The 12670-nt window shown below is 43.7% G+C and overlaps 1 protein-coding gene across 1 annotated transcript in view; it reads right to left on the reverse strand.

Annotated features, from left to right (window-relative positions):
- runx1t1 (RUNX1 partner transcriptional co-repressor 1) overlaps positions 1 to 9742 on the reverse strand; it is an 85484-nt gene extending 75742 nt beyond the window's left edge. The window contains exon 1 of the mRNA XM_035620968.2: positions 9453 to 9742. The gene's annotated coding sequence lies outside the window, so the exon portion shown is untranslated. The remainder of the gene's footprint in view (positions 1 to 9452) is intronic.
- Between the last annotated feature and the right edge of the window lie 2928 nt (positions 9743 to 12670).

The raw sequence follows: 12670 nt of genomic DNA on the forward strand, positions 1-12670 counted from the left end.
ATTAACCCCTCTGCTTTGCCAAACGTCTTCACCTGAAGCCTCGGCTAATATGCTAATACCTTCTGTGGAGCTCAGTCCAGATCGCAGCCACTAGTGAGATGTAGCAGATGGATAAATTCCAACAATTTTTAACACTGTCAAGTCACCTTAAAATGATTCTTATACTGAATAAGACACCTTCTACGGACGGGCTCCCCCAGGATTTAATGGCTTCTTTCATCTTCCTGTTGTTCTTTGCCTGTCTCGTCATATTCGTGTCCTGCCACCGAGTTCAACGGAATCGCCGTTGCCGCCGTGCTTACACAACACAAGCCCATGACCTCTGTCAGCCTGAGGAGAAATGCCGAAGGAAGACAAATGTCTGCTTTTGTGAAAATGACACAGAACAGCTACTTTCCCCTCATACCTATTCCCTTTTAAGGCTTTGGTGGCTGCGTGGAGCTCGGCCACATATAAATTCTGCCGGCTCCTCCTCCATTCTTGGTCCCGCGTTCAACCCGCGATTCCTGGCAATATCCTCATTGATGACAAGACCATTTGTAGTTGGCTTGCACGCGGTGGATGGAGTGAGTGTAACCGATCATAGGCATTTCTGACAAGAATGGCGAGGTGTGCCAGAGGAGCTGTAAAAGAGGCAGAAAACAGAGACTCGCCTAAACATAAATCCAAATCCTCATTCTTCTCCAAACGCTAAATTCAAGTGAGCGGCTTCACCACTGAACCAATGTGCTATTAAACAGAGAGGCTTTTTTGTCGGTCTTAAATATGATGAATAGCTTTGGCAACCTTAACGTGAACTCCTGGTAGAAATGACTGCGCAGTATACGGGCATCCAGGAAAGTTAGAAACCATTCAGCTACTTCAAGTCGAGGAACTCACCCAGAAGCAATGCACGAATTTAACCACACATTACCTCATTCAAACGTTTCACCGCAAGGGATCGTACTGTAGATAAGCACGCAGCTATTTCTGTGGCTTGACATCGCGGCACAATCAAAACATTGTGAGACCTTTGTGAGTTGCCAGAGTGATCGCAGTGGCCCCGAGATGTGGGAGTTGCTTGTCAAATCAGACGAGTAGATAGGATGCTTACAGAGGTGCAAGGTAAAGACGCAGGGGAGCGTAGACCGGCAATTAGCGCAGATTGATTTAGGTTGAGGAGCCACCCACGTCCACGGGAGCAGAGTGAGGGCCGGCGGCTGTGAGGAGCACCGGGTTAATTAGCCGTGTGTGGATCTGTTCAAATGTGTGTGTGTGCGCGTGCGTGTGTGTGTGTGTGCGCGTGCTGTGCGCAAAATGTAACTCTCTTGCTCCCTTGTGGAGTGTATATGACCAGATGTGTGCTAAATCACACACATTACTAATGCCATCCCCCTGCAGACCCAGCCCCACATGGGTTCACATCCATGAGAACTGAAATCACAGGCCGAAACACACACACACGCGCACGCACACACACGCACACACACACACACACACACACTGACAAACAGCTGGTTCCATAAAAAGCCACCGTTGGTTGATTAAAATGACTCCAGCCCAGTGTCAGGAATGACCTGGATGTGCAGAGAGAGATGCAACACAAACACACACCCTATAAAAATCACAGATGTCTGCTAAAGAGTGTGCGAATGTGTTCATCATTCTGGTTCTCTCTCTCTCTCTGCAGTGCCTGACTTCTGAACCTCGGCAATTAAAAGGTGCCAATTGTGGTTGTCATTAATCAGCATGTCTGCATGGCAGTCTCCAATTCATATCTGTCAAACGTAATGGGCAGAAAGTAATAGGTCACCAATTATACACAGGGAGCCTTGTAAGGCTCTGCAGACGGTGGGTTTAAACAGAACACACACTGAGTCACATGGAGACGCATGCACACGACTGAATGGACAGGAGTGCACTTAAAGAGACATACGCGCACGGAAACACACGTACCAACGCCGCACACATCTCACCAGAGGGCCACACACCTTCTGTTTCTCCCCAGTGAGGGGTTTGACAGGGCCCGAGGTGAGGAGAAGGGGAGACGGGGAAGGAGGCAGGAGGAGGGCGAGCGAGCGAGGAGATGAGAGAGCGAGCGCTCCAAGTCCTTTAACAACAGAGCAGCTAAAATGAAACAAGATGTTTTCCCTCAACGGCCGAGCTCTCTGAGTGAAGTTCTAGCAGCTGTTGAACTGGAGCCCCGTAAGAAAAAGAAACCGCAAGAGAAGAAGGAAAAAACATCGGCCTTCTCCCGAAACCAAATTCTCGTTCTGTTCAGTGGTAAAAGCTTATGGAAAAAAAATCTTCACCCAGACGAGAACAAAAAATTGATCTCCTCGGTGAATATCAACGGAGGTCAGAGACTCATCGTCAATGGGATTTTTAATTTTTTTTATTTGAAATCTCCTGTAAACTAATAAGTCCAAAAATGCGATTTCCTAAAAGCTGATGACATGTTTCGTTTGTGGATCACAAGTAAAACCGTGTAGTAAGCCATGTTGAACACACACACCAACACATTACAGTACAACGCTCCGATGTGATGCAACTCTCACATATGCATTGAATCCAGCATGTGGGACGGAGAGGCGAGTGATATAATTGCCACCAGATGTAACGGCCTGTCGAGCAGCAAGTTCTGGTTTCTAAATAAACAGGCCTTTATGACTCATAGCTTCATAGTGGTGACGGAGCTCCGATTTCCCCAAGTTGAAACACAAATAAATAATCAAGCGCACCCCCTCAACGTTCCACCATTACCATTCTGTTCTTGGCCAGCTCGTGGGGGAGTGTATGGTTCATATTAGCCTGAAAGGAAAGAGTGAAACGTTCATCCTTTTTCAATATGGTTTTGTATATTGTTTTTTGGGGGGTTTTTTTAAATGACCGTGCAGACATACAAACACGAGGAACACCGAACGCACTCTTCCACATCAGCCTCAGCAATACAGCCTTTCTGCTTAGAAACACTGTGTTATTTAGCTCCTAACACTTTCTTTCTTCTACACTTCCATGTTCGAACACACTCGTATTGCCATTCCTTAACAAAAACATAACCTAATACACCCCATGCTTCTGTACAAGCTCAGGGAAACATCCTTTTGCCAAATGGAATGCACGGAATTTGTGCAAAAATTAAAAATGAAGACGCACACACTGAGTGTCTCTCCGTTACTGTAAGACATATGCAGCACATGAATTCACCATCTGTCCACATTTACAATAACACAACCGGTCGCCAAATTATTATAACATTCATACTGTTAAGCAAACGCCATGTCCTTCCTTTTCACCCACCCCTCTCATCACATATACAATTATCCACTCAGTGTGCTGGGCCCAGTGTCAAACCTACAGTGCCCGGGACGTCTCACATACATTAGCCCACACGCGATAGCAGTCAGTCCTTCCGGGGTCCAGAGTGAATGCTGGGGACCTTTTCTGTCTTTGTGTGCCAGCAGGTAGAATTTTAATAATTGACTGCCAAATTACAGGGATTCTGTAGACGGCAGACAGTTTAATAGCCTGCACAGAAGACGGGGGGAAATGTGTGTGAGAGTGAGCGCGTGGATTGGATTGCGTGAATAACAGTAAGTATCTGACAAAAAATGAAGAAACGTTGTGGATCTACTGTGCTTTAAGAAGAAGAAACTGCATACAACACAACATAATACTTCCTTAAGTGCAATAAATGCAGTAAACTCTACTTCTTCTCTCCTTTTTAAGAAATCTTGCAAATTTTGAGGTAAGAGGTTTTACACTTTCATGTAACTTGTGCTCGGTACAAACATCCTCAGGTTGGCCTCTCAACGACTCCACGGCCCAGTATCCTTCTTTTTTCTTTGCTCATCTAGGTGCTGAATTAATACGATTCGGTTAATTTCATGTTTTCTCAAGTGCGTGAGAAAATGCACCAGACCGGGAGGGAATACACACAAAACGATCTCTAGGCTTCCCCGAAAAAAGGACCCACTAGAAACACCTTCTCTCAGCCCACAGAAGACTGTCATCATTATCGGTATTGGCAGATTCCAAAACATGGTCACAAAAAATAACGACAGACATATCTACAGTACTTTCTATGCATTGGGGTGAAATCCGCAACTCTGAGGCAGCATTTTCTATGCATGAGTAACAGCCAGGGAAGCAATCTTTACTGCTATTGTCGATGCACGGTGCTCAAAGGAAAGAAAAATTGTTCAGAGCGAGTTGAGACCAAAAAACAAGGCTCCGACTGGGTGTTGGAAAAAAATTCCAAGCCTACCTCAGGGGTTGAAAACAACAAATGGTTTGAGTAGAGCAGAAGACATTACATTGCTCGTATTAATTGATTTGTTAGTGTGACCTAGTTTAAAAAAAATCGAATGCAAATAAAGACTTGGAAATGCCTTCACACGTGATTTTCTTTTTGTGCTTATGGGCAAGATCTGTCCCTTGCAAATGGCTGCCCAGTTCCTTTACTCACCAATCTTCTCTAAATTGCTTCATTTCAGCCCTTTGAGTGCAAGATGAAACATCAGAAATGAATTGCCTCTTCATGAAGAAAAAGAAAAGGCTTGGTTTTGATTCTGACACATGCAATTACATTATGAGTGCACTACTTTCCACCTGCTCAGTCCCTATTCAAGCATGTCGATTTGGCAAATTTCAAAAGCCTGTTGATTTCAGCGCAAGCAACGTTTGGCCCCTAAAACTGCCACTTATCTATCAAGCAGACCTACAAAGTGGTTAAAAAAATGACAGAAAGATTCACATTCATACACACAAACCGCAGATTGTATAAAAGAAACAGCCACAACTGACAGAGGGTGTAAAAGAAGTGAACGAGGGCATGATGTAAAAGAAAAAGAGTGCCAGTGATGGAACTCCGTCTTTTCCTCCAAATGTACGGTTACCAATTATTCATCAAATACCTTCTTTTCTTGGAGTCAAGGCAATTTTCTTTCATTCTGACATGTCCTGTCTGTGGAACAAAAGCGTGTGAATCACTGCTGGCTCAAAATGTTCAGTTGTGAAGGAGAAATTGTTTTCAAAATGAAACGGGCTGTCTCTTTCATTTAAAAAAAAAACCAACTAAATAGAAAATAAGAAATAGTTTGAACTGTAAACATTAATTTGCTCTTGGAAACATGCGGCAGAGCTCGGTGAGGACGTGCTGTCCTCGTGACAAACATTCAACATTTATTTATTTTTTTTTCTTCTTTTAGCCTTGAGTGATAATTTTGGTTATTTGAGTGGACTGATTAGCACTGACTTTGAATCTACTGTTTCGCTGTGGCTTTGCTGTATACCGTTTGTATGTCAGCCCTGTGCTAAAGAAGAAGTCTGTCCAAATGCTTGCTGCAGGCAACAGCTTCTTCACCGGGCGAAAAGGGTCGGTGCCCTGGGGCCCCCCACCTCATGGGGGGCCTCCACACTCATCTCCACTATAGAGCCCAACAACGATGTGTTTATCTTCTTCAACCATAAGACTTTTAACTAACAATTTAAACCTGTCAGTCACCAGGATGAAGTGGCCGAAGAGCCTGTTGAAAAATTGTGACGGGGGTGGGGAATTGGCTGAATTACTAACTGCGGTGAAGCACTTTTGCCGTCAGGGTTTTTTTCTATTGACTGCTGCCAGTGCACAGGGCTCCTGTCCGGCCGAAGAATATACCCTTCGAGCCCGCGTTTCAAAATCAAAGAATACATTTAAAACAATGATCACATTATAAGGTCTGCCTGTCTGTTTGAATCCTGTTTAAGCCTTAAAAGCTGCGTAAATCCATAGACATAGGCGGGCTACTTTAGAATGATTTTCTAGAGTTGTGTCCTTAAACCCTGTGTTGTATGATCTGTGTATTATCAGTCTAACCCTAACCCTTTTTTTTTGTAGACATTTTATTGAGCCATAACTAGCAACTTTTAACATTTCATCAGGATTCTATTCCAAGTGGCCTCTGTACTCTGCAACCGGGCCTGTCGTGCTGGGAATGGGGTCAAGGTTATGAGGTTTTGGTAAAGGATTCACTCACTTGAATGAAAACATTGAATTTCTTTAGTATATGACATTAAAAGAGGGGTGTAAGTGACTGTGTCAAGCTCAATTAAGAGAGGAGTGGGTGCCCATTGCTGAGATATATAAAACTACAGCATGTAGAATATGCTGTAGTTTATCCTTAAGTTACCCATGGGCAATGGTACAGTTCACAACCCCAACTGTTGAACTATACCTCCTGCATGATTACTCTAACCTTCCACATCCCTTCTTCCCCACCTTCAGTGGCTCCTCAGCGTCCCCCTGCCCTCGCCGCCTGTCCTCTCTCTGATACACAAACAGGACAACAGCTGGAAGTGGATCGCTTCATCCAGACTTGGCCAGCCACCAACTTTCTCTCTGCTATTTTAAGCTCCTGCCTCGTTTTCTCTCCCTGTTACTCTCTCAATTTAGTAGAAAGCATAACAGACACTGACAGATGTTGAATCCCCCGCGTTACTCCTTATCCCCCTCTCTGCGGTTTGACTCTCTCCTTTCCCCTTTTGCCCTCCGTTTTATTGGTGAAAATTTGTGCAACAGCCATTGACACAGATGTTGAATGTTGTCAGCAGGACCCAGTTTTCTCTCTCTCTCCCTCTCTCTCTCTCAGTCTGCACCTGTGCAGAGTCAGTGCCAAGCTCCTGTTGAGGCTAAATAGGAGGTCCAAACTGTCCCGGAGCTTGGTTCATGAAAGCAAATCTCCCATTATTATACACTGTATTCTGGGGCTGTCGCCTGGGCGGTCCTGTTTGGACATTCACCAGCTACTAAATGATGTGAGAGAATGCTTAAAGCATGTAAATAGCCAAATGCGCGGGTGTACACTTCAACATGCACATGCATGGTGGTAGACTGTATAACTCTGACCTGTAATTGTACCAATTGATTTGAATGGCAAAATGTTGAATGATGAAGAGTTGTACCTATACGGTCAAGCCGGATGATGCATCAAACTAAATTCTACATAGAAAACAAATCGGGACGTGAAAAATTGCATTTCATTAGTATAGGGATTAGATTAGTACGTATTCTGTATGTATGGTTCCGGGTTGTCATTGTCTCCTGCGCGTATAGTGGCTGTGTCATACGTTAAACTTTTGAAATAAACAACAGATGGAAGTTGAGAAGAAAATCCATCATGGAAAACAAAAGAGGATAGGTACTGTAGGAGGGGATGGGACAAGTCGGGGAGGAAAGTGAGCAGAAATGTTGTGTGTGTGTGTACACTATGGGAAAAGAGATTGGGGAGAGAGAGGATGGAGAGGAGCGGGGTAGCTGAAGATGAGTGTGAAACAGATCGGAGGCTGTGCGCGGAGGCAGCAGATGGACTGGGGAGCAGCAGAGCGAGGCGGAGGAACACAGCCTTTGTTCTCCCTGCTGTCTGTCTGCCTCCGTGTTTGTGTCTGTCTGCATGTCTGCCTACCTTTCTCTCTCGGCCTGCCTGTCGGATGGTTTGGAAATGTTTGAACACTCCTTCTCCCCTCTGTCATTCCTCCTCTCCTCTCCTCCTCACTCAGTTACTCTGTATTCTCGTCCCCTCTGCTCTCTCCTTGGCACTTTTCCTTTCTACTGTCTTCAGTTCTCCTCTTTTTCATAAAAATGCAATTCATCACCTGCCTTTTTGGTTGCTGTTATGATTTTACCCTTTTGTTTCATTCCACTTCCTTACATCAACAATCCCACTATCATCTATCCTCTTACCTCCACCGCATCTTTGGTCCCTAGGGACCTTGTAGACGACCTATCCCTGTCTCGTTTCCTCTGTTTCTCTCTCCCTTTCCTTTCGCTTAGTCCCCCTTCCTCTCTCACAGCCCAGATGTTATGGCACATGCCATTACACCTACACGCCATTACGCCTAATATCTCACTGGGGTGAAAGTACATACGTGGCACTGCTCATCTGTGACATTACACACACACACACACACACACACACACTTGTGCGTCTGCAGAGTAGACAGAAGGGGCAGAGGTATCAAACAGAGTGAACAGCCCAAAGTCACAGAGTCCACGCAAAAGAAAGAGAGATTTGATCTCAAACCGTCATTTTAATTCACCAACTCTTCTTATATGAGGCTTATATTTCTCGATGAAATTTATTGAATTAATGGGTTCCATGTATCTTACCAACATTGATCACATAAAACATAAAACTCTGAAGTGCCAGATTCAAGTCAAATTTTCTTGACCAGTGACACACACACACACACACACACACACACACACACACACACACACACACACACACACACACACACACACACACACACACACACACACACACACACACACACACACACACACACACACACACACACAGTATGTATGAATGATTCTGTCTGAGGCATCCTGCAAAGTTCATCGCAGCTTTCCTCACAGTGGGGGAGTGCAGTGCCATGCCGTGAACAAAGGATTAGTGTGTGTGTGTGTGTGTGTGTGTGTGTGTGTGTGTGTGTGTGTGTGTGTGTGAGACAGAGAGAGATAGAGACAGACAGAGAGAGATAAAGACAGAGAGAGAGAGAACACACATAACCCTATATCCTCCGGGCAGGCTGCTGCTTAGCCTCTATTCTCTCACCATCCATTTCTTGCTGTGTGTGCACGTGAGTGTGTGCACACGCGTGCGCACTGATGCTATCATCATATTAACATAGATGACAATCTGGCACCAAGGTGCTGATCAAAGATAAATTTCCCTCCCTGGCTCGCCTCCCGTTAATTACGCCATCTGTGTAGGAACGTGGCGTCCTAAGAGTGGGGGAAGGCCGATCCGTCAAACGCTCCCGCTCTCTGCCGTCGACAGGAATTCACGAGAGACCGATCGCCTCCAACCCTCAGATAGGTTACGCACACAAGGCCGCGAAGGGCACAAACAGTCAGTGCTCAGTTACATATAGCATCCACGTATAGTTCTCACTGTATAGCTGTTTTTGTGCCGTAAAAAAAACCTCAAACTCACCTCACACACACACAAAAACACAGAAACACAGATGTACAGGCGCACATTTACACACACACAGCCCTTCGCTCACCTCTCGCCACCAATCAAACATGTTTCAACACCTCTCATACAGCATTTAACTCAAATCTCCATGACAGATTGACATTTGGATTGTGTCGAAGAGATTTCAGAGAGTTCAAATCACGAAGTTGCAGTTGGTTCAGTTGGAAGTGAGCAGAGGAGCACAGACAGTTCAAGCTATGGAAATGAACTCGGATAACTAAAAGTTATTGGGTTGTAACAATAAGCAAACGTTATTTATAAAAAAAAGCATAACCAATTTCCAATGGCAAATATGTTTTGTGAGCAACATCTCACATCGATTATACATGTTCCTGAACAGCAAAATGTTCTCGGGGAACAATCTGAGCCCGAACCTGTCGTATGCGACAGAAAATGCGTCATGTCATAAAAGTACTCACAACATTTGATCGGTTGATGCCAGCAACTTACGGTTTGTTTCGATGGGAGCTTACACCTGCGCCGTTCCAGGCAGGTCTTCCGTGCGACCGTGGCCCTTTCAGCGCGGCCTGGAACTTCAGTGTCTTTTCGGAGACTTAGTACAACATGTCCATGATGATAAATACAACATTGAATGACTTTGATGATCATTTCTATCCCGGTTTTCAGGCGTAAAAGGGCTCCTGTTGTTGTTACCCGACTCCTAGCTGGCCATCTTGAATACGCATTGACCAATCAGAGGCTTTGTTGCAGACTTGTACCAATCAGACGCTGTGTTGTCGACTGTTCGGAAAAAAGATTTTACACTGAAAACAGGACCTCTCACTCCTCTTGTTTACTCCTACTACTACCACTGACACTCCTCTGTGTCACTGCAGACAGGAACTGCTTTGCAGAATGGCCCAATTGCCTTTTGGGTTGAAAAATCAAAGGACTTATCTGTGGAAAAATTTACATAACTTTCATTCGTAAGAATGTTTTGAATTGTTTTCCCTTGTAGCCAAGGCTTCAAAGAACAGCTTTCAAGAGGGAAACATCTTCATCCTTGTTGTTTGGTGTGTCATTATAATGAATGTCTGTGAGATTCAATTTCTGTTTTGTTTTTTTGTTTCGTCTTGGTGGTTTATGGTCATATAACTATTTATACATTAATGTGATATCACTGTAGCATACATATTCTGATAGCCTAGGTTGTCCTGAAAAAAAAAAAGGATGGATATAACTTGACTGTACATTACAGGGTTGAGGTTTCACAAGTAATAATACACGATGGTGACGCAGCTGACCACAATGGTTAAGATATATGATGTTTAGATGATGTTAGGCATCTCAAATTACTTTGTTGGGGTGATGAAAATATGTTCTTAGTAAAATAAATAAAGGAAAGGAAAAAAACACTGATCTGAAGCATTTAACATTTACACTGTGCACTTTGCATTGACATTTTGAATATTGAACCAAAACTGTAAACTTGTAATCTTTTCCAAAGTGAAGCCTAATAACAGCACAAAGAACAAATGACACAAACCCTGGTCCTAATTTTTTGTAATTATGATTTAATTATTATCATAATTACACTTAGAAGACACGTATAAAGATCTTTGCATACACTAAGAAAGGTATAATAGGCAAGTTGCGTCAATCAACTTGACTGACTGATTCAACTCCTGCTGAGAGGTGGGTTGTAGAAGATGCATTTTTCTAATCATTTCAGTGGACCAGTGAAGAAAGGTACGCAATGCAACTATACACACATACCTCATTATATTAATTTGTGTTCAATATGAGAGTAATCCTATCAGTGACTAACAAGGTAATTGTATTACTGGCTACATGAAGGTAACATGGAACATCATTCCCTGTAGGTTGGTTACTAAGTGCTTTAATTGACAGATATACATGTGGTGAACGTAGAGTAACCTCCAAAAGACGGCCGTCCTTGTAATGGAATATCACAACATAGTAACAGGCAAAGATAAAAACAGAGTAATTATTTGTCAGAATATGACTCATCCTCCACCAGCATCAGTAAACACACAGTGTGTCACTGCACCAAGAGGAACTTCTCTCCTCCGGAGTAAAGATGAAACATGGAGACAGTGAGGGATTGGTGCCCCATGCCCCACGCTTGTGCCAGATGTGTGAAGTATGCTTTATGAGGGGGCGCTCGGCACAAAGAGGCATGGAGACGGAGAGGCACACGCCATTAATCTCCTTCCTCTGGGATGCCTGGATGCCACGATGCTTTAAGAGTTCTCCATCCCCCCTTTCCTCCGCCCTTCTATCCTCGTCGCCTCCGCTCTCCAATCATTCCATCAATCCTCCCATCTGTTACGCTGTAAACCAGACTTTTCTTTTTAATTATTCCTCTACACTTTTCTAAATGAATTCAGTTCCCATGCATTCATTTTACACCATCCATCCATGCATGCATCTACACATGCATGCATCTATCCATCAACCCATCCATCCATCCATCCATCCATCACTTAATCTAATTTCACTGCGGTCCCCTTCAGAATCTCTCATGTTTTCCTCCCCCCCCCCATCCAGCTCTCAAATGAAGTCAAATGAAGCAGTGACAGCTGTGCAGCCATTTCACGGGGGGTAGCACTGATCACACCATTACGATTATTGACTACATTAAGCAAAGATGGTTGTGCTGGTGCTGGTGGTGGAGAAGAAGTGGGTGGGGGTGGGGGTGGGTCTTAACTTTGACCACAGTGCTGTGTGATCAATAGACCCTTCAGAAGAGGGATGAAAGAAGACTTAACACATCAGTAGTTTGAGTTAGATATCTTAGAGCGGACAAATAAACACGTCCATCCATCTAATCCTATAAAAAATACAGACACACGTGGTGATGAATCTGAAAAGTCAGAGCCAATGAAAGTGTCTTCTTTGCTTCTTTTTTGATGTCTCTCTGTGAAATACTCGGAAATTTGTTTCCTTTGAATTTAACGGTCACACGAACCAAATCAGCTCCAACTATCAAAGACAAAAAATACGCACAAACACAACTTATGAAAGGATGTTTGCATCTTCACTGAGTAATTAATCACCACATCTACCACCGACTGGTGTGGCTTAATGGACGACCAAACTTTAGTGGTGTTTGTGCGGGGGCCTTTAAACGTGAGCGAGAGGCGCTGATGTGCACATAATCCCACGGTGAAGCGTTTTGATTTACACAAGAATCAAGGTCATCATTAAAATTTCAAAGACTTCAAAGCGATACTGTCTTAAGTACTGCTTAAATTGACCATTAAGAGAAAAAAATTAGTTCAGCATCTAAAAAGATAAATCTCTTTCATCCCTTCAGTCGTTTTCATATGATAAAACCATAAAACATATTGAGGGCAGGTTTTTCGTGTGGGAAAGCTTAGAAGCAAACACACCAACGTGATCTGGAAGCCAAAGTACATCGGGAGTGTAAAGTTTGTTCACCGATGTGGTTTCAAAATAAATCAGCCACGACTCTTTAAAAAAGAACAAAAAAGAAGATTCTATGAGTGGAATTTTTCACCTACGTTTAGCTTTTTTCATATGTTAATTGACATATTTATGTCAATTTCAACTCAATCCTTGCTGTTACAAAACATGCTGAGCTGAAGTTCCTCACGTGTTTTGGGTTTTTAGCTTGTGTGAGTCCTGATGCATTCCTGTGCCTTGTTGCGTTCATGTTTATGATTATGGCTCACTGTCAGCTC

Source organism: Scophthalmus maximus, chromosome 22 (assembly GCF_022379125.1).
Source record: "Scophthalmus maximus strain ysfricsl-2021 chromosome 22, ASM2237912v1, whole genome shotgun sequence".
NCBI lineage: Eukaryota > Metazoa > Chordata > Actinopteri > Pleuronectiformes > Scophthalmidae > Scophthalmus > Scophthalmus maximus.